The following is a 21,957-nucleotide window of genomic DNA, read 5'->3' on the forward strand; positions in this document are numbered from 1 at the left end:
TACAGCATAGTGATTAGGTAATAATATACTTTACAAAGTGGTCCCCCAATATTTCAAATATTCACCTGCCAACATACATAGTTATTTCTTTGCCCATTTATGTTATTATTCAGATTACACATATAAGTTAAATTTTATGATATTTGTTTTTCTCTGTCTGCCTTATTTTACCCAATATAATACCCTTTAGGTTTATTTATGCTGTCACAAATGGTAAGACTCCATTCTTTTAGATTCCATTCTTTTTTATGGCTGAGAAGTATTTCATTGCATATAAGTACTCCTACTTTTTTATCCAATTAATTGGGCACTTGGGTTGCATCCATATCTTGGCTATTGTAAATAACTCTGCAATGAACAGAGAGATGCATTTATTCTTTGAATTAGTGTTATGGGTTTCTTCAGATATAAACCTAGAGGTGAAATCGATGGGTCATAAAGCAGTTCCATTTTTTAATTTTTTTTGAGGACCCTCCATACTGCTTTTCATAGTGGCTGTACCAATCTGAATTCCCACCAAATGTGCATGAGGATCCCCTTTTCTCCACACCCTCACTCATTGTTTGTTGATTTATTAATGATAGCTATTCTGACAGGTCTGAGGTGATATCTCATTATGGTTTTAATATGTATTTTTCTGATTAGTGATATTGAACAACTTTTTACTTTTTTTAATTTTTATTAATTTTAATTTGTGTTAACATGGATTCAAATGTCCCAGTCAATATAACACCCTCACCCCCTACCCCCATTACATTCCTTTTGTCCTCCTCCCACTAGCTTCCTCCCCCCTTCCCTCTGGGATTTGCTGTTCTGTTATCTATATCTCTGAGTTATATATGTACAGTGTGTCCATAAAGTCATGGAGCACATTTGACCAGCCACAGGAAAGCAACAAAAGATGATAGAAATGTGAAATCTGCACCAAATAAAAGGAAAACTCTCCCAGTTTCATACCTATTCAGTGCAGTTTGTTGTGGGCTCATGCACAGATTTATTAGGGCTTCCTAGGTAGCTATCCTGTATAGCCTCTACAGACTCATCACTGACTGATGGCCTACCAGAATGGGGTTTCTCCAACAAACTGACAGTTTCCTTCAACTGCTTATCCCACAAAGTAATGTTACTCCTATGTGGTGACACTTTGTTATAAACGCATCAATATTCATGTTGCACTTTGATCACAGATTCGAATTTAGCGAGCCACAGAACACACTGAACTTTTCTCTGCACCGTCCACATCTCGACTGGCATGGCCTTGGGCTGCTCTGCTGTATACACAGTGTTACATCATCATCTGCGCATGCGCACATGCTGCCACATAATCCTACAGAAACTGGGAGGGTTTTCCTTTTATTTGGTGCAGATTTCACATTTCTATCGTCTTTTGTTGCTTTCCTGTGACCGGTCATGGACTTTACGGACACACAGTATATACACTTTCACTAATCCCTTCACCTTTCCTCATCCCCCTTCCCTCTGACAGCTGTCCCTCTGCTCTCTGTGACCCCACCTCTGCCTCTATTCCATGCCTCAGTTCACTTTGTTCATTAGATTCCACATGTAAGTGAGATCATATGATATTTGTCTTTCTCTGCTTAGCTTATTTTACTTAGAATAATAATCTCCAGGTCCATCCATGCTATTGCAAACAGTAAGATTTCCTTCTTTTTCATGACCATGTAGTATTCCATTGTGTACATGTACTACTGCTTTTTAATCCACTCATCCACTGACAGACACTTGGGCTGTTTCTAGACCTTGGCTATTGTAAACAATGCTGCCATATACATGGTGGTGCATTTCTTCTTTTGAATTAGTGATTTGGTATTAGAATATAGTCTTAAAAGTGGGAGAGCTGAGTGAAAAGAAAGTTTTGTTTTGTTTTGTTTTTTTTTAGGAAATGCCATACTGTTTTCCACAGTGGCTGTACAAGTCTGCGTTCCCACTAGAAGTACAGGAGGGTTCTCTTTTGAGCACTTATTCTGTGTTGCTTTGTTAATGAGCACCATTCTGACTGGTGTGAGGTGATATCTCATTATGGTTTTAATTTGCATTGCTCTAATTATCAGTGATGTTGAACATTTTTTTATTTGCCTATTGGCCTCTTTGGAGAAGTTCTTATTCAGTTCTTTTCCCATTTTTTAATTGGATTGTTTATCTTCCTGGTGTTGAGTTTTAGAATTTCTTTATAAATTTTGATATTAACCCCAATAATCAGTCATATTGGCAAATATGTTCTCCTATTGTGTGGGTTGTCTTTTATTTTGTTCATGGTGTCTTTTGCTGTGCAAAAGCTTTTTAGTTTGATATAGTCCCATTTGTTTATTTTGTCCTGTATTTTACTTGCCTGTGGAGATAAATCGGCAAAACTATTGCTACAAGAGATATCGGAAAGTTTACTGCCTATGTTTTCTTCTATGTTTATGGTTTTGCAACTTTCATTTAAGTCTTTTATTCATTTTGAGTTTATTTTTGTGAGTGGTGTAAGTTCGTGGTCTAGTTTCATATTTTGGCATGTACCAGTCCAATTTTTACAACACCATTTATTTCAGGGGTGGTCAACCTTTTTATACCTATCACCCTCTTTTGTATCTCTGTTAGTAGTAAAATTTTCTAACCGCCCACTAGTTCCACAGTAATGGTAATTTATAAAGTAGGGAAGTTACTTTATAAAATTTATAAAGCAGAGTTACAGCAAGTAGAGCAAAAGTAGGGAAGTTACTTTATAAAATTTATAAAGCAGAGTTACAGCAAGTAAAGCAAAAGTAGGGAAGTTACTTTATAAAATTTATAAAGCAGAGTTACAGCAAGTAAAGCATATAGTAATAATTACTTACCAAGTACTTTATGTTGAATTTTTGCTAAGTTTGGCAGAACAAATCTTTATAAAACAACTTACTGTAGTTAAATCTATCTTTTTATTTATACTTTGGTTGCTCCACTACCACCCACCATGAAAGCTAGAACACCCACTAGTGGGCGGTAGGGACCATGTTGACTACCACTGATTTATTTAAAGAGACTGTTTTTACTTCATTGTATGCTTTTACCTCCTTTGTCAAATATCAATTGATCATAATGACGTGAGTTTATTTCTGGGTTTTCTATTCTGTTCCATTGATCTGTATGCCTGTTCTTATGCCAGTACCAACCTGTTTTGATTACTATGACCTTGTGAGTATAACTTGATATTAGGAAGAGTAATACTTCCCACTTTATTTTTATTTTAAAGATTGCTGAGGCTATTCATAATTTTTTTTGGTTCCATATACATTTTTGGAATATTTGTTCTATATTATTAAACTATGCTATTGGTATTTTAATAGGAAATGCATTGAATTTATAGATTGCTTTGAATAACATAGACATTTTAATGGTGTTTATTCTTTCTATCCAGGAACATGGTATATGCTTCCACTTGTTTGCATCTTCCTTGATTTCTTTTTTCATTGTCTTATAATTTTCCAAGTACAAATCTTTTACTTCCTTGGTTAAATGTACTCCTAGGTACATTATTTTTTATTTTTTGTCTCAAAAGTGAAGGGGATTGTTTTTTTATTTCTCTTTCAAACAATGTATTGTTGGTGTATAAAAATGCCATTGATTTCTGAATATTAATTTTATACCTTGCCACATTGCCAAATTTATTTATCAGAGCTAGTAATTTTTTTTACTGAGACTTTAAGGTTTTCTATGCTTCCTTAGAATAAATTCCACTTGATCATGATATATGATATTTTTAATGTATTGCTGGATCAGGTTTGCTAATATTTTGTTGAGAATTTTAGCATCTATGTTTATCATGGATATTGGCTTATAGTTTTCTTTATTTGGAGTGTCTTTACCTGGTTTTGGAATGAGGATAATGCTTGCCTTAGAACAGGAACTTAGAAAATTTCCTTCCCCTTGAATTTTTTAAAGTAGCTTGAGAAAAATAGATGTTAGTTCTTCTTTGAATATTTGGTAAAATTTGCCTGTGAAGCCATCAGGTCTAGGGCTTTTTTTTCTTTCTGGGAGTTTTCTGATAACTGTTTTAATTTCATTTGTTGAAATTGGTCTGTTTAGGTTTTCTTACTCTTCTAGATTGAGTATGGAGATTGTATTTCTAGGAATTTATCTATTTCACCTAGATTGTCCAGTTTTTTGGCATAGAAATCTTCATAGTATATTCTTACAATTCTTTGTATTTCTGTGATTTCAGTTGTTACTTCTCCACTTTCATTTCTAATTTTATTTATTTGAGTCCTCTCTTTTTTCTTGATGAGTATGGTTAAAGGTTCATCAACCCTGTTTACCTTTTCAAAGAACCAGCTCTTGGTTTTATTGATTTTTTTTGTATTGTTCTTTTAGCCTCTATGTCATTTATTTCTGCTCTGATCTTTATTATTTCTTTTCTTCTACTTCCTCTGGGTTTTATTTGTTGTTCTTTTTCTAGTGCTTTAAGATGCTGGGTTAAGTTGTTTATCTGAGCTTTTTCCAGCTTCTTAAAGTATGCCTGTAATACTATGAGCTTCCCTCTCAGTACTGCTTTTGCTGTGTCCCATAAATTTTGAGTTGTTGACTGTTTATTTTCACTTGTTTCAAGAAAGTTTTTTATTTCTTCCTTCATCTCATTGTTAACCCATTCATTATTTAATAACATGCTATTTAGCCTCCAAGAGTTTGAACATTTTTTAATTTTTCTATAATAGATCTCTAGTGTCATTCTACCATGATCAGAGATGTCTGATATAATTTCAATCTTAAATTTATTGAGACTTGTTTTATGTCCTAACATGTGGTCTACCCTAAAGAATGTACCATGAGCACTTGAAAAGAATGTATATTCTGCTGCTTTAGGGTAAAAGGTTCTGAAGATGTCAATTAAATCCAATTGATCTAGTGTTTTGTTTAAGGCTGCTGTTTCTTTGTTAGTTTTCTCTCTGGAGGTTCTATCCATTAATATAGTAGGGTATTAAAATCCCCTACTACTATACTATTGCTGTCAATCTCTCCCTTTATGTGCATCAAAATCTGCTTTATATATTTAGGTGCTCCTATATTAGGTGCATTATGTAGTGACCTTTTTTATCCCTTGCTATAGCCCTTTTTTTTTTTACCCTGTGAGTAGTACAAAAGTTTACGGAAGTCCTCGTGCCTCCTGACCATCTAGAGTCCTATCAATTTATTTTAAAACTGTGAATGGCAAAATTTTAAAAAGGCAAATGTATATTCTTGTTTCTGTAAATTGGTTATCAAACAAACATGATTTTAAGTTAATGAAACTGTAAGTAAAGCTAATTTTATTTTTTGAAAAAAAAAAAAACAAAACACTCACTCCCAGGGGTCAGCGAGCATGAAAAATACTCACTACACAAAGGATTAGTCTATTTAGTCAGATATAAGTATTGTTACCCCAGCTTTTTTTTTCATTTTCACTCGTATGAAATACTTTCTTCCATCCCTTCCCTTTCAGTTTATGTGTATCTTTTTTTCTGAGGTGGGTCTCTTGTAGACAGCATATGTGCATGTCCTGTTTTCTTATCCATGTAGCTACCCTATATCTTTTGACTGGAGCATTTAATTCATTTAAATTTAAGGTTATTATTGCTAAGTACTTATTTATTGCCATTTTAGTCTTTAAATCTACAATCTTCTTTTTCTATATATTTTTTTCCTTTGCTTTTTTTACAGTGTAGTCCTTACCATTTCTTGCAGTACTGGTTTGGTTGTAATGAATTCCTTGAGTTTATTTTGTCTGGGAAGCTTTTTATTTCTCTTTTAATTTTAAACAATAGCCTTGCTGGATAAAGTAGTCTTGGTTGTAGGTTTTTGTTTTGCATCACTTTGAATATTTCTTGCCAATCTCTTCTGGCCTCCAGTGTTCCTGTTAAGAAGTCAGTTGTTATCCTTATGTTGGCTCCTCTATAGGTAATTAACTGTTTTTATCTTTAAGCTTTTAGTATTCTTTCTTTGTCTCTTAACTTTGGCATTTAATTATGATTTATCTTGGTGTAGGCCTCCTTGCTTCCTTTTTTAATGGGATTCTCTGTGCTTCTTGAACTTGGGTGACTTTTTCCTTCAGTATTTAGAAAAATTTTCAGCTATAATTATTTCAAATAGGTTCTCTATCCCTTGTTTTTTCTCTTCTACTTCAAGAACCCCTATGATGCGAATGTTGTTTCTCTTCATGTTGTCATAGTGGTTTCTTACATTTTCCTCAGTCATTTTGCAACTCTTTTCATTTTGCTGCTCTACTTCTGTGCTTATGTTTATCTTGTCTTCTAAATCATTGATTCAGTCTTCTGTTTTATTCAGCCTGCTGTTGATTCTTTCTAGTGTAGTTCTTCATTTCTGATATTGTATTTGTCATTTCTGACTGGTTCTTTTTTAGGATTTCAATGTTCTTTTTGATGTTTGATATCTCTTTATTTAGCTGCTCATTATGTCCATCCATTGTTGCTCTAAGATTCTTGAACACCGTAAAAATCATTGTTTAATCTAAGCATCTGGTAGTTTGGTTACTTCCATTTTATTTTGTTCTTTTTCTGGGATTTCTCTTGTTGATTCATTTGGGTCACATTTCTTTATCTGCCCATTTTGTTCATGTAATAGGTAGTGCTGTCTTACTTTGAATTTTTTTGATATCTTTATGAGAAAGATGGGCTTGGCAGTACTGATCTCCAGGCCACCTACTTTCCTTGTCCTAGGAATGCTATTTTTTTCTTTTAGTTTGACAGAGCTAGAGAGAGAAAGAGACAGAAATAAGGACAGATAAGGACAGGCAGACAGGAAGGGAAAGAGATGAGAAGTATCAATTCTTTATTGCAGTACCTTAATTGTTCATTGATTGTTTTCTCACATGTGCCTTGACTGGGGAGCTACAGCAGATCAAGTGATTCCTTGCTCAAGCTGGCAACCTTGGGCTCAAACTGGTGAGCCTTGCTTGAACCAGATGAGCCCAGAAACCTCAGGGTTTCTCAAGCCAGAAACCTCAGAGTTTCGAACCTGGGTCCTTTATGTTCCAGTCTGATACTATCTCCACTGCACCACCACCTGGTCAGGCTAGGAATGCTTCTTGAGGGTACTATTTTTCCTCCAGTTATATGTGAGTATTGAATGCATTTGGTCCTTTTGTGGGTACAGTTTTCCTTTCAGGCTTGCTGGCTCTAAGGATCAACCTTGATTATGTGTATTACATGTCTGTCCAGCTAGGCATATTTATTCTCCACAGTGTCTGGTGCCTGCTAGACTTCTCCTTTGGGTGTGCTGCTAGTGTAGCTAGCTGAGACTAGGGTTGCTGCTGTCTGCCACCCACTACCAATTTTGTTGGTTCTAGATCTTCTTGACTTGGTGTCAGCTGTTGTTTGTAATCCACTGTGGGCTACATGTCTGCAGCTACTGCTCTTTTCACTGTTTGTGTCTGCATTTTCTGTTCTTGGGTAGTGTGGGAGGGGACAATCTGGGTATAAGGATCAACTTCCTCCTGCTTAGAGATGACAGCAGCTCCATAAAAGCCCCAAGCTCCAGAAGAAATTTCTCCACTTTTCAGCTGTTCCATCTCCTTTTGCAGCTTCCTGGTCTTCCCAAAGAGTATTCTGTAGAAAGACTCTAGTGTGGGCTCAGACTAGTCTCACCCAACCAACCCAACAGGTTGCTTGCTTGATGGGTTAGAACAGTGGTTCTCAAACCTTTTGAAGTTGGGGCACATTTGAAATCCTACAAATAATTGTAGGTGCACTATATACAAATTGCTGAAAAATATATTATAATAAATAAGTCAAATATTAAAGAAAAAAATAAAGTCCAAGTGTGCTTTTATGGTAATTAAATGAAATACCATAAAATTAAATTTATTCTGACATTAAAAACATTTTTATGTTACATTTTTTGAGCTATGCTTTTTAGAATTCATTAAAAAGAGGTTAAACAATAAAAAAATGACAAAAAAGTTTTCATATATATAGATACATTCTTAGTAAGATTTAGTAAATTCAGCAGGTTCTAGCATGAATGTGTTAAGTTTTTTTCATTCCTGTGTTTATGAGAAGCATGAGCTTGATGTGTCCTAGCAATTTCTCCAATGTTTGGGCATAGATTTGAAAGGCAAACTCTCATTTCCTCATCAACACATTGAAGAATTTCTCTCTTTTTACTCTTAATTGTGTTGAGTCCAGAAAAGCCCCACTATACATAACATCTTAACTTTACACCAAGCAAAGGATAGAAGAAACTTGCCTCCAGTCTTTCCAAGGAACATGAGGGGGTAGTGTAAACAATCCAGCACCACAGCTTAACAGCCTTTTGCAACCTAATCAGGCAAGTGAGGTGGGGGATTGGGCAGACTGTCAGCTTACAGCCAATTCCCCACACCTCTGTCCCCCAAATATCTAAACTCCAAAATCCCTGTTGGTTTTTTGGTCCCCAACAGGCACATATTTCTCTGGAATACAGTAGGGCACACCTGGAAATCTTCTAGGGTACACCAGTGTGCCCTAGCACACACTTTGAGAACCACTGGGTTAGGTCAGCTGAGGTTGGGAATACAACATTAGTAGGACCCCCTACTTCAGGTATCTTTTGGTCAAGAGCTCAGTACAGGGAATATGGCTCCTACTTCATAGCCTAATCTTTTAGCCATTGCTGTACACTCAAATTTTATTTCTCCCAAACAATATTATCAGCAGGTTCAGGTCGAGTGTGGCTAATACCCTCCTCTGCAGAAGTTCTTACAGCTGGTGAGACCCTGGTCTTAGGTAGAAAGACTGAGTGAATCCTTCTTGAGGCTGACTGTGCTCACCCCCAGAGAGTGGCTAAACTCCTCGACCAGATCCAATTATAGGCTCACAGGGACTCACTCATTAAATGCCCATGCTCTAGGCTTCTCTCCCTTTTCCCTGTTGTATCTAGCCCAGCAGGGCAGGATATCCAGCACCCAGGCCAGCTGACTATGAAGCTCTACCCTATACAATGTACATGAGCAGCTGTGACAGTACTGATCACAGAGAGAGAAACTCACCTTAGCTAGGTCAGGTGTGAGAAGCTCTTCCTTAGGATACCACTCTAGCTAGCAAGGGTTGTTAGGTCCTGAACCAATGCTCTCTGCTGCTGGCCACTGGATGTGCTAGCCCTGGGCCTTCCTGGCGAAAACCTGGCACATACCAATTGGAGTCACTGCCCATGACTGGCCCTCAGCAAACTTCATGGAGCTACAGGCAATCCAGAGTTAGTAGCTGCCTCTGCTGGGCCCAGGTACACATGGAAATACCAAGCTGCATACCTAGGCTGGTTTTTATCCACACTGGGCCTGGGGGAAGGTCTATAAAAGGCCAAGGTTCCCTGAGTCCCACCTTCTGCAGCCTCTGTCTGCTGGGTGCTTGTTGGGCTCAGCCACTGAAAATAAACCTCTGGTAGAGTCTAGAACCTGCAACAATTCAGGGATTAGGAAGATGGTAGGTTTGGCTCTGCCCCTGGGCCCTAGGTGTCAGTCTGTCCAGGCTTTTTTCACAGACCTGAGTAGGGTGTGGCCCTAGAAGTTCAGTGAGTGTGGCCTCTGTGACCCAGAGGTGTGGTCTGCCTGCAGACTGGACTGTTTCTTCTGATTCTCCTGTGGGGCAGAAGCATCAGTCTTAGACTCAGAAGCACATGAGGGAAAGCTTCAGCCTCAATACCAGAAAACTGAGTCACTGATGTTCCCTCTGCTTCCTGGCTGATGTCTCAGAATGGCCAGGTTTTCATGGGGTGGGCAGGAGAGACTCCTAAGTGTTTAGCAGTTGCTTTTCCTCAGGATAATGTTGCTCAGAGGAGACTGCTCCACCCCAAAAATATGGTGACTGTAGTATTGGAAAATGACTCAGCACAGGGATTCTGGTGGCTGACCCCCACAGTGTCTCTCCCTGGGCCTCCAACTTTACACTCTCCTCATGCAACTCAAGTCCTCTCAGCTCCCCCTCTACTGGAGCCAGGTAAGTGGCTGTAAACAAGATTTTCTCTGTGGGCCCTTTAAGATGGAGCCTGCATCTCCAAGAGCTCCATCTTATTCTCAAAGACAGAAACTCTGGCTCTTTCCACCTCTGAATGTTGTCTGGCACCTCTTCTAGACTCCGGGGCTCTAGGCTGGAGCTCTGGGCCTGGGGCTGTGCACCCTACCCTCTCAGGTGACCTTCCCTGCAGTGAGAATCTCTCTGGACCCTCAGCTGCTGCTCGCTGTTGGGAGCAGGACAGCCCTTTCTGCATTTCCACCCTTTCTACCAGTCTTGATGTGGCTTCTTCTGTGATCCTTGGTTATAGATTCCTCTTTGTTTAGTCCAAAGTTGGTTTATCAAGACGGTTGTTTTCAAATTAAGTTGTAATCCAATTTGATCAGGGAGGTGGCAGTTGGAATGTCTGCGTACTTTGTCACTATCCCAGCTATGTTCCTTGAACAACTTTTTATGTGTCTATTGGTCATCTGTATATCCTCCTTAGAGAAGAGTCTATTCAGGTTTGCTGCTCACTTTTTAATTTGGTGTGTGTGTGTTGAATTGTATGAGTTTTTCTTGTAAATTTTGAATATAAACCCCTTATTTTATATAACATTGGCAGATATCTTTATCCATTCAGTAGGTTGTCTTTTCATTTTGTTGACGGTGTCCTTCACTGTGCAAAATCTTTTTAGTTTGATATAGTTCCATTTGTTTATATTTTCTTCTGCTTCCCTTGCTTGAGGAGATATATCAGAAAAAAAATTGCTAAGAGAAATGTCCAAGGTCTTACTGCCTATGTTTTTTTTCTAAGAATTTAGTGATTTCTAGTCATACATTTAAGTCTTTAATCTGTTTTGAGTTTATTCTTGTATATGGTGTAAGAAGGTGGTCTATTTTCATTTTTTAAACATATTTCTCCTATATTTCCAACACCATTTGCCAAATAGACTGTCATTACCCCATTGTACAGTCTTTTCTTGTCAAATATTAATTTACCATATAAGTATAGGTTTATTTCTGTGTTCTCTATTCTGTCCCATTGATCTATGTAGTGCTGCAAACTAGCACAGCTAGTAATTCCAGGTCCTGAGTGAGAATGGTGCTGAATGAAGAAAATAGGCTTAAAGAGAAAAAGGATGGGATCTGGAGGACTCTGCAAGCTGATGGCAAGAACAGAGCAAAACAGCCCCCTGTTTGCTTTATTATATAGCCATATGCAAATAAAAAGTCTCCGATACAAAATCACAACTGTGAGGCAAAAAAAGGAATTCTCTTAAGGCATAAACAGGAATCCATTTAAGGTGTAAACAGGAATCCTCACATCATGCATAATTAAAAGCAACCAACATCAGAACAAAGGGTGAGAGGAAGGGCATGTAAATTGCTTCTAGCAACTTAAGCAAACAAGTGAAGTGGAGGGATGGGATGAGTGCAAATACTCAGCTTCATAGCCAGTATGGAGGTGGGGGGGAGAACTTAGCCTTTTGCTAAACCTTGAAATTACAAAGGTTTTGCCACTTGCAGTCTCCCATAATGTAGAGACCAATTTCTACACCAGTCAGGATAGGCTAGATTATACTGTTGTAACAAATAATTTCCAGAATTTTAGAAACTTGTAATAATGAATGGCAATTTTATTCATGCTACTTATTTGTGGCGGCTGTCTGTGGGCTCTGTTCTGTTTCTTACTCCTGCCCTCAGACTGATGAAACAATCATCTTAAATGTCATTTACTATGACAGAAGGAAACCTACACTGTGTCAGATTGTGTACTTGCTCTCAAAACTTTGTCCTGTATTTAACTTCCCAAAGCAACTCACCCAAATACAAATAAATCCAAAGAAGTAAAGAGGTGCAATCTAATTATGTGCCAGAGAAAGAGAAATATAAGTATTTACTGAATAGTAGTACTAAGACTAAACTTTCAGGGATCATTTCTATAGTTTGTTACTAGAGCAGTTTCTCTGATTGTGTACAGCACCCGGAACCACAAGGAAGAGTTGCAGTGTTCTCTCCTGAGGGTGAGCCGGCTCTTGATATTGCTTGTGAATAGTAGTACTGACGACCACATGCTTTCTAATGCATACATAACTTAAGTTTCCCAAGTAAAGTTAGTGTTTACTTTGGATGTGCTTTGAGAGTTTTCAGTTTATAATTTTTTGTGTAGACACATATTTGCATATTTACAGATAAGAAATAGGATAATTGAACTCTTTGAATATTTGTACAGAGAAATTCAGTAATTAAGTTTTGGTACCTAATCCTCTTAGTAAACAGAACACTGTGTTGTAGAATAAGCCAGCTCAGGCTTTGGTTTTAGTGTGAACTAGATTCAAGTCTCATCTATACAGTGATGTTTCTGAGAGCACGCAGTTAAATTAGTTTATTTCTCTAAGCATTGTGTTCTTTGCCAAATAGAAGTAATATTAAAATTGCTTTCTGCATGAGTTGTTATAATGTTAAAAAATTTATTAAGCCTAACCTGACCAGCCAGTGGTGCAGTGGATAGAGTGTCAGACTAGGAAGCAGGGAACCAGCTTCAAAACCCAGAGGTTGCTGGCTTGAGCACAGGGTCACTGGCTTGAGCATGGGATCATAGACATGACCCCATGGTCTCTGGCTTGAGCCCAAGATCACTGGCTTTAAGCTCAGGGTCACTGGCTTGAGCCCAAGGTTGCTAGCTTGAGCAAGGGGTCACTCACTTTGCTGTGGCCCCTTATCAAGGCAAATAAGAGAAAGCAATCAATGAACAACTAAGGTACCACAAAAAAAGAATTGATACTTTTCATCTCTCTCCCTTACTACTTGTCTGTTTCTATCTGTCCCTCTCTCTGTCTCTCTCTCTGTCTCTCTCTCTTGCTAAATATATATAATTAAAAGTTTTTAAAATTTTTTATTGTTAAATTGACATTCATCATTACAATGTGTACCAGGTCACTCAATGATTCTATTGTTACATTGAAGTTTATTTTTATTTATTTTTTTAAATTATTTATTTATTTATTCATTTTTTAGAGAGGAGAGGGAGAGACAGAGAGAGAGAGAGAGAGGAGAGACAGAGAGAGAAGGGGGGGAGGAGCTGGAAGCATCAACTCCCATATGTGCCTTGACCAGGCAAGCCCAGAGTTTCAAACCAGCGACCTCAGCATTTCCAGGTCGACGCTTTATCCACTGCGCCACCACAGATCAGGTGAAGTTTATTGATAGAATATCTTATTTTGGTGAAGATAAGTTTTATCTTTCTACTTGAGCACTCACTTCCAAAGACTCCTAAGAAAAAGATGATTGTTCTTGTCACATGTGTGTTTCAGAAGTCTTACTCTTTAGGATGTAGCAAATTGTCTGATGAGAAGAGAAGCTCTGTTGGGCAGCCAAGCAACAAACAAAAGGTAGTTTGCGGGGGGGGGGGGGGGGGGGGGGGAGGGGTTATGCATGCATGATCAACAATAAAGGCTCAATGTGAAATCAAATCTTTGCCTGAGAAAAGAATTCGGAGAATAAGATGCCAGTTGGAGCCAGAGTCCTTTATTGCAGCAAAGCTTAAGGATCTCTGAAAACAGATTTCCCAAGGACCACCCATTCAGTTTGATGGAAGAGTGTGCCAACTCTGCTAATTGCCAAGGAGCTTATAGAACTATGGAATTTGATGAGTGGGAGTCAAATGAAATAATGCTGGGCTTCATTCTAACCACTCCTGAATCCATCTGAACTTTTAAAAGGTTAGGACCAAAATAATTTCTTCTGAATTAACTGGACATTCCAGTCTGCAGCCAATGGTTCTCCACCACTCAATAATTCTCCATAAGAATCAGTTGAAGAGAATATTAAGACCACTGTAATTCCAAGATTCAGCCACCAAATTTCAAATTTTTGATTTGATATTTTTGGGATCAGGCCTGCAACACTACAGGTAGACCATGATATCATATAAGAAAGTCTGAGCCAGTGTCTTTCTATTTTGGCTACAAGTTCGAATCACATGCCAAGTTTTCAGAATAGACTTCTGGCTGGGATTCACTTCAAACCAAGATACATAAGATCTGAGAGCAAAGGCCCAGGCCTGGATATTTATTTTAAGTACCCAAGTGATTTTTTTTTTAATTTTACTAGAGTGACATCAATAAATAAGGGTACATATGTTCAAAGAAAACATGTCCAGGTTATCTTGTCGATCAATTATATTGCGTACCCATCACCCAAAGTCAGATTGTCCTCTGTCACCTTCTATCTAGTTTTCTTTGTGCCCCTCCCCCTCCCCCTTACTCTCTCCCTCCCCCCCCCCGTAACCACCATGCTCTTGTCAATGTCTCTTAGTCTCATTTTTATGTCCCACCTACATATGGAATAATGCAGTTCTTGGTTTTTTCTGATTTACTTATTTCACTCTGTATAATATTATCAAGATCCCACCATTTTGTTGTAAATGATCCGATGTCATCATTTCTTATGGCTGAGTAGTATTCCATAGTGTATATGTGCCACATCTTCTTTATCCAGTCATCCATTGAAGAGCTTTTTGGTTGTTTCCATGTCTTGGCCACTGTGAACAATGCTGCAATGAACATGGGGCTGCATGTGTCTTTACATACCAATGTTTCTGAGTTTTGGGGGTATATACCCAGTAGAGGGATTGCTGGGTCATAAGGTAGTTCTATTTTCAGTTTTTTGAGGAACCACAATACTTTCTTCCATAATGGTTGTACTACTTTACAGTCCCACCAACAGTGAATGAGGGTTCCTTTTTCTCCACAGCCTCTCCAACATTTGCTATTACCTGTCTTGTTAATAACAGCTAATCAAACAGGTATGAGGTGGTATCTCACTGCAGTTTTGATTTGCGTTTTTCTAATAACTAATGAAGATGAGCATCTTTTCATTTATCTGTTGGCCATTTGTATTTCTTCCTGGGAGAAGTGTCTGTTCATGTCCTCTTCATATTAAAGAGCACAAAACTGAAGGCTTTCCTCCTTAAGTCAGAAACAAGACAGGGTTATCCACTCTCTCCACTCTTATTTAATGTGGTGCTAGAGGTTCTAGCCAGAGCAATCAGACAAGACAAAGAAATAAAAGGCATCCATGTCAGAAAAGAAGAGGTAAAGGTATCACTTTTTGCAGATGACATGATCCTATACATCGAAAACCCCAAAGAAACTACAAAAAGACTACTAGAAACAATAAGCCAATACAGTAAGGTCGCAGGATACAAAATTAACATACAAAAGTCCATAGCTTTTCTATATGCCAACAATGAAACATTTGAGAACAAACTCAAAAAAGTAATCCCCTTCATGATTGCAACAAAAAAAAAATACCTAGGAATAAACATAACAAAGAATGTAAAGGACCTATATAATGAAAACTACAAAGCATTGTTAAGGGAAAGATACAATGAGATGGAAGAATATTCCTTGTTCTTGGTTAGTAAGAATAAATATAATCAAGATGGCCATATTACCCAAAGCAATATACAAATTTAATGCAATTCCCATCAAAATTCCAATGACATTTTTAAAGGAAATGGAACAAAAAATCATCAGATTTATATGGGACCATAAGAAAACCCAAATAGCCAAAGCAATTCTAAAGAAAAAGAATGAAGCTGGGGGCATTACAATATCTGACTTCAAACTATATTATAGAGCCACAACAATCAAAACAGCATGGCAGAAAAATAGACACTCAGACCAATGGAACAGAATAGAAAGTCCAGAAATAAAACCACATATATATGGTCAAATAATTTTTGATAAAGGGGCCAACAACACACAATGGAGAAAAGAAAGCCTCTTCAACAAATGGTTCTGGGAAAACTGGAAAGCCACATGCAAAAGAATGAAACTTGACTACAGTTTGTCCCCTTGTACTAAAATTAATTCAAAATGGATCAAATACCTAAATATAAGACCTGAAACAATAAAGTACATAGAAGAAGACATAGATTCTAAACTCATGGACCTTGGTTTTAAAGAGCATTTTATGAATTTGACCCCAAAGGCAAGGGAAGTGAAGGCAAAGATAAATGAATGGGACTACATCAGACTAAAAAGTTTTTGCTCAGCAAGAGAAACTGACAACAAAATAAACAAACAGCCAACTAAATGGGAAATTATATTTTCAAAGGACTGCTCAGATAAGGGCTTAATATCCAAAATATACAAAGAAGTCATAAAACTCAATAACAAACAAACAAACAATCCAATACCTAAGTGATTTAATGTGTAATCAGGGTGAAAACTTCCGTATCTGGCCTAAAGTGATCTCTGGCAAGTTCAAGGATGGCATGCCAAGATCCTGAAAAAAATATTTGACAGCATAAGTTTCTTTCTTTTCAATACTACATAAAATTAGAGTAGAAGACACCTGACATAACAGGGCCAAGGTTTTTCAACATAGAATGTCTATGTTTTCCTAACAGGGTAAGCAAATTAAGAAAGAAAATTTTCCACAAAGATTCTGGGGAAAAGAGGGTACAAAGTCAAAACACCCTTCCAAACAAATCCTACTACTCTCTCAGCACTAACACACCCTAAAACTCCCCCCCCCATTCTTCTCCTCTGTCCTCCTGGCTCTCCAGACTCATCTCTCTGTGTGTACCTTCCTGTTCCTACCAGGCCTGTGCAAGCCCGTCCTTCTCTGTCTTTCACAGACCAGTTTCCTTCCAGCCAACCTTGTGCCAGTTCTGAAAAGCTGTCTTCATTGTAAATTGAACTCCTGAAAGCTTGTGCCTTTCCACAGACAGCGGCTGCCATCTTATCCAAACTGCAATTTTGATTTTTCCAGCCACATATTTCTCTAAAAAGCCTCTCCAAAGGAGACCAATGTTCCTATCCTTGCCCATGAGTTACAATTCACAACTTATTGCTCTTTACTGAAGTTTTCAAATAAACAGTTATTGTAGGGCTCTCATCTAACAGTATATCTTTTTGGTTTAAATTGTAAATCGTTTTCTGAACATTTTACTGACTTCCTCTCCAAAACTCTGTTTTTACCTTAGCATATATTGAACATCTTTAAAGAGATAGTTACCATGATAGATACTATTAATAGACCCAGTAATTCTCATTCTCATATAATAGGTAAGGAGACTGAGGCTTAGTGATGTATGATCTTTGAGAAAATAAGATGGAAGGTCAGAATTTAAACTTAGATCTATCTCACAGGCTCTTGATATCAACTTTTTTAAAATTATTAATTATTTTTTATTAAATATTTCAGAAACATGCAAAGTTATAACATAACATAATGAATATTTGAGTATTGCCTTCTCTTGTTTATCTGTTAAAAAACAGATAAATAAAAATATATTTGAAAGCTTTGTAGATGACTATCTAAATTGCATTCTCCTTCATGTCTTCCATTCCTAAAACTGACCACAGATAGAACTGAAACTGTGATGGACTCTCAGAGTTCTCTCCAGGTGAGGTAAGGTGGTGGGCCACTGTACCTCACTGAATATGGGCTGACTACAGAGGGAGGGCACATGACATGGGTGAGGCATCTCCCTTTGTCCAAAGAATCAGCTGTGAGTTGTCTAAAGTTAACCTTCTTGATAGCTGGGAAAACAGTGCCTTGTCTTAAATAGGGGATCAAGGAGACAAGTTACAGTATCAAATACAGATACTGATAGAAATATTTGCTACATCCTTGGCTTGTGTTTGCACCTAGGTTCATAAAATAATTTGAGCTTGATGTACATTGAATTGTTGGCTCAATTTCTTGTACTTCTACATCTGTCATTTTCTAGATCTACTACCAAGGTGATGAAAACATCAAACTGTGGTGCTGTCCTTTCTTTTTTTCTGCTCGCTAGTATTATTTCTTCCTTAAATGGTTGGAAGAAATAATTAGTAAAACTGAATTGTTATTTTAAATTTTTTTAGTTTGGTAGATATTTAACTTTGGATTTAATTTGTTCTAATGTGTTTTTTTTAACTGAAATTTTATAATTCTTGAGTTTGTTTTGTTTTTGTTTTGGTAATTTTTTCCTAAGAAATTGTTCAGTTTTCATGTATTGGTATATTATTCATAATACTCTAAACTCTTTAAATCACTAATCTATATGTATTTCCCCTTTTCATTATTAATATGATAAACATATGTTTTTTCTAAAGTTAAACATGTGTCCCATATTCATCAGGATAAACTAAGCCATGCCACATATTTAATCAACATTTTCATCCTTCTACGAATTTAGGAATACCAGAATGCTTCAACTTTAATAGTCTCCTTTCTTCATACCTGTAATAGTTACTCAGCTATTTATCTTGTTGCAGTGTGTATTTTTAATTTTTTAATTAAACATTGTTGTTTATTGTTATTTGTTATTATTACTATTACTATTATCATCATGTGAAAACATAAGCTCATCTCCCACCCCTCACCTTCGTCACAGGTTTTCATGACCTCTCCCAGATGTTTTGTATCCACTTTCAGTAATAACATACTATGAAAAAACCTCACATACCATCACAGCCATTTTTATTTGTTTTTAATTTTTTTATTCATTTTTAGAGAGGAGAGAGAGAGAGAGAGAGAGAGAGAGGAGAGAGACAGAGAGAGAAGGGGGGAGGAGCTGGAAGCATCAACTCCCATATGTGCCTTGACCAGGCAAGCCCAGGGTTTCAAACCGGCGACCTCAGCATTTCCAGGTCGATGCTTTATCCACTGTGCCACCACAGGTCAGGCCCATCACAGCCATTTTTAAAGGAAGAGTTTATTTTTGCATGGTGTTTTGTTGTGAAAGTTACTGATGAAAAGAACATAGGATTCAGCCATGCCTTCCCAGGTGTTTTTGGATAAATGAAGTGGTGTAGCTATTATAAGGGACTACTGAACTTCAGGCTGCTGGAACACCTCAGAGCTCATGGCATTCAAATGTGTGGAACATTCTATTCACTAAAGAGTTAAACCTACTGTTGCTGAAGCTGCTAAGATCTATGATAAGAATGAATCTTCTATCTGTGAAATAGGCTGGTTTATAAATTAAACTTTATTATAGGTATGTATGCATAGGAAAAAACATAATATATACTGGGTATAGTACAATACGACATTGTACAAGGGGAGACTCCTGTACTGACCAAACTCTCACCAGACAAAACCTTTAGTATATGATTTCTGTTCAGGAGGCAGCTGTTTTCCTACTCAAGTCAACTGAGAACAAAAAGTGTTTCTGGTGTACCTGAAATAATACCATGTGCTATGCTAATGTTTTTATTTGTTTTGATGTTATTGTTTTGCTTTATTTTTAAATGTGCCCAAAGTACCTCATCTTTTGCTTTGTTCAATATAGTTTTTCTTACTGCCATATAAATCTAAATTATTAAAAGCTTTATTTTTTACTATCTCTAAGATATATTAAGGTCTATCCAAATAAATACCACATATTATGCTCCTTTCTAACTCCCATCTTCATACATAGTCATCTTCTAGTCTTCTAGTAAATGAGAGGTCTGTCCTTTCTTTTCAGGATGATATTCTGCCTTGCCATGTCTTCCCATTTGCCATCTCTAAGACTTTTTCTTATTAATAATTTTCTTTATCTTGCACACTAATTTTTCCTTTCTTTCCTGGCATTTTTCCTCTGCTGATAAAGATACTTGAGCTGCTATATCCTAAAAGTGAACAAAAGACCAAAACTAAATGCTTAATTCACTTACCCAGACCCCTCAGATCAGGGGTCGGGAACCTATGGCTCATGAGCCAGATGTGGCTCTTTTGATGGCTGTGTCTGGCTCTCAGACAAATCTTTAATAAAAAAATTATGTTAAAAATATAAAACATTCTCATGTATTACAATCCATTCATTTCCTACCGCTCATGTTCATGGTTGTGGGTGGCTGGAGCCAATCACAGCTGTCCTCTGGGACAACACTAAATTTTTATTGGATAATGCGTAATGTACATAGGTCATTGTATGGCTCTCATGGAATTACATTTTAAAATATGTGGCGTTCATGGCTCTCTCAGCCAAAAAGATTCCCGACCCCTGCCTCAGATCCTTGAATATTAGTAGTCACTGATGTTCATTCTCCTTATGATTTCTGCTCTTAAAAGGACAAAGGAGGGACCCATACCAGTGGGGACCCAGGACGGGTGGGGAAAGGGATCTAGAGTGTTCATACCTTTTATCCATAGTTGTCATTAAAGCCAAGGGTTGCTCCAGAAATTAACTCAACTGAACATCAGGAGGAAATCCAACAGCCAGATTCTCAAATCGAAAAGAGGCCATTTAAAGGTAGAAGCAAGTCCAGAGCCCAGAATATCCTGGTACGTGAAGCTCAGGGGGGAAATACCAGCACAGGAATCAGGAATTCTGGAGCTCGTGAGGAGCGAGTGCTGCACTGGTCAGGCCCTGGTTTCTGGGTTTCAGGAGCCTATCCCAGACAATTGTAGGTAAAACAAGAAATAGAAAGATGAGAGAATACTGGAACTGGAACTTTGAGCTTTTGTTGCTGTTTTTATGTTTGTGTTAGGGCAGAGTCAAACCCAAAGCTCTGGTGGTTCTGAACTTGCATCTGCATGAATCGGCTGACACACCTGAGAGGCATGAAGGTTAATCCCGAAAATTAGTGGCTTAAAAATTGGATATTTTCTTAACTTTTTAATTTAGATCTTTCTTACAGAATCAAGGCAAATTTCCTTTTAACCTCCTCAGTGGCCTAATGGTTTCATTTTGTGAAGTTCCTTCTTTTCTTGCCTGTGGGAAGACGTGAATGAAATGGACACACAAGTGTTAATGTCACTGAGGAAGGTAATGTCTGAGAAAAGGAGGGATGCCAGAAGCCTAGTCCTGTCCCTGAAACCTAATACCTTATAAAGAGCCCTAAAAACAAATACCTTTTAAATTTTCAGCTTCAAACAAACACATGCATAGTAATTGCATCCAAGATCTACTCTAGGTAAGTAATTAAGTAGGTATAATTTTAGTTCCTAAGGCTGTCTCAGTCTAGGAAAAACAATTGAATCTACATACCTTCCTTTTCTTTCTGTTTTCAAGAGATCACCTTTATTTTTTCCCCAGTAAAATTTTCAACAAGCTCCTGTTTGTCTAAATATACTTACTTGTCAGCAGTGAGCTTTGATTCCTGTGGTGTTGATCTTCAGCTTAGATATGGGTTTATTTTTGAAAAACAAAGTACATGTGAGTACATCTTCACTGCCAAGGTTTGTGTATTTTCTCAGAAAGTGCAGATACCCTCACCTGCCGGCCTTATTATTCAAAAATGTATAATCTCTTCCTGCATTACCAGAAGCTTGTTGGGAGAAAAAGAGACATCATTGACTTTCTAGTTCCCCAGCAGCCCCACACAGCTTTCTCCACTGATAGTGAGCAGGAATCCCTGGGGCTCCAGAGACCCAAGTCTACTAGTGGCATTACAGAAGGGCCCCTCTGGGCACCTGCTGCCAGGTGTGCTCTCCGCCCCTTTGTCAGGTGGCCTGGAAACAACAGCATCTCAACACTTGCTTTTCTTTTAGCAAGAAGCCAAGAGGACATCAGGGATTTGTGCTTCTCACAGAAATTAGCAACATGAGGTGGTCTGCACTGAAAAGCCTGGTGCTTCCAGAAGGAAATTGTAGGAGTGTGGGCAGATATAGAAAAGAATTGCAAAGTCATGCTAATTTGTTCTCTCTCTCCTTCTCTGTCTTTCTCTCTCTCATTTTCCATCTCTCTATTACACTCTACATTATTCCATTTTTAAACTATATCTACTGTGCATAGATGTTAATGGATCTGAACCCTCAATGAAACACTACAAGAGATAAACCAGTTAAAAATCTTCTATAGATATTCCTTCATCCCTCTGGCTCTCTGGACCCAGAAATTTATATGTTTTTTTCCCGCTTTTACTAATTCTAACTTATGTAATTGTTCTTATTCTTATCTGTGAGCAAACTTCTTTTCCCATGACCAAATCAAAAAATTACCTCTGCTGACCCCGACGTTATGTGAGGTTATTGAGTGCATGTGTGTTTGTGAATTATGAGGATTTAAGAATGTATAGGAAAA

At 37.6% G+C, this 21,957-nt stretch overlaps 1 non-coding gene and 1 pseudogene across 1 annotated transcript; one reads left to right on the forward strand and one right to left on the reverse strand.

The window, feature by feature from the left end:
• The first annotated feature begins 11,859 nt into the window (after nucleotides 1-11,859).
• On the forward strand, nucleotides 11,860-11,970 carry LOC136307031 (small nucleolar RNA U3; annotated as a pseudogene).
• A 6,630-nt stretch (nucleotides 11,971-18,600) lies between these two features.
• LOC136307219 (small nucleolar RNA SNORA15) lies at nucleotides 18,601-18,724 on the reverse strand. Its single transcript, XR_010725884.1, has one exon. It is a non-coding gene; the product is annotated as a small nucleolar RNA SNORA15 (small nucleolar RNA).
• Nucleotides 18,725-21,957: the final 3,233 nt, after the last annotated feature.

Source organism: Saccopteryx bilineata, chromosome 5 (assembly GCF_036850765.1).
Source record: "Saccopteryx bilineata isolate mSacBil1 chromosome 5, mSacBil1_pri_phased_curated, whole genome shotgun sequence".
NCBI lineage: Eukaryota > Metazoa > Chordata > Mammalia > Chiroptera > Emballonuridae > Saccopteryx > Saccopteryx bilineata.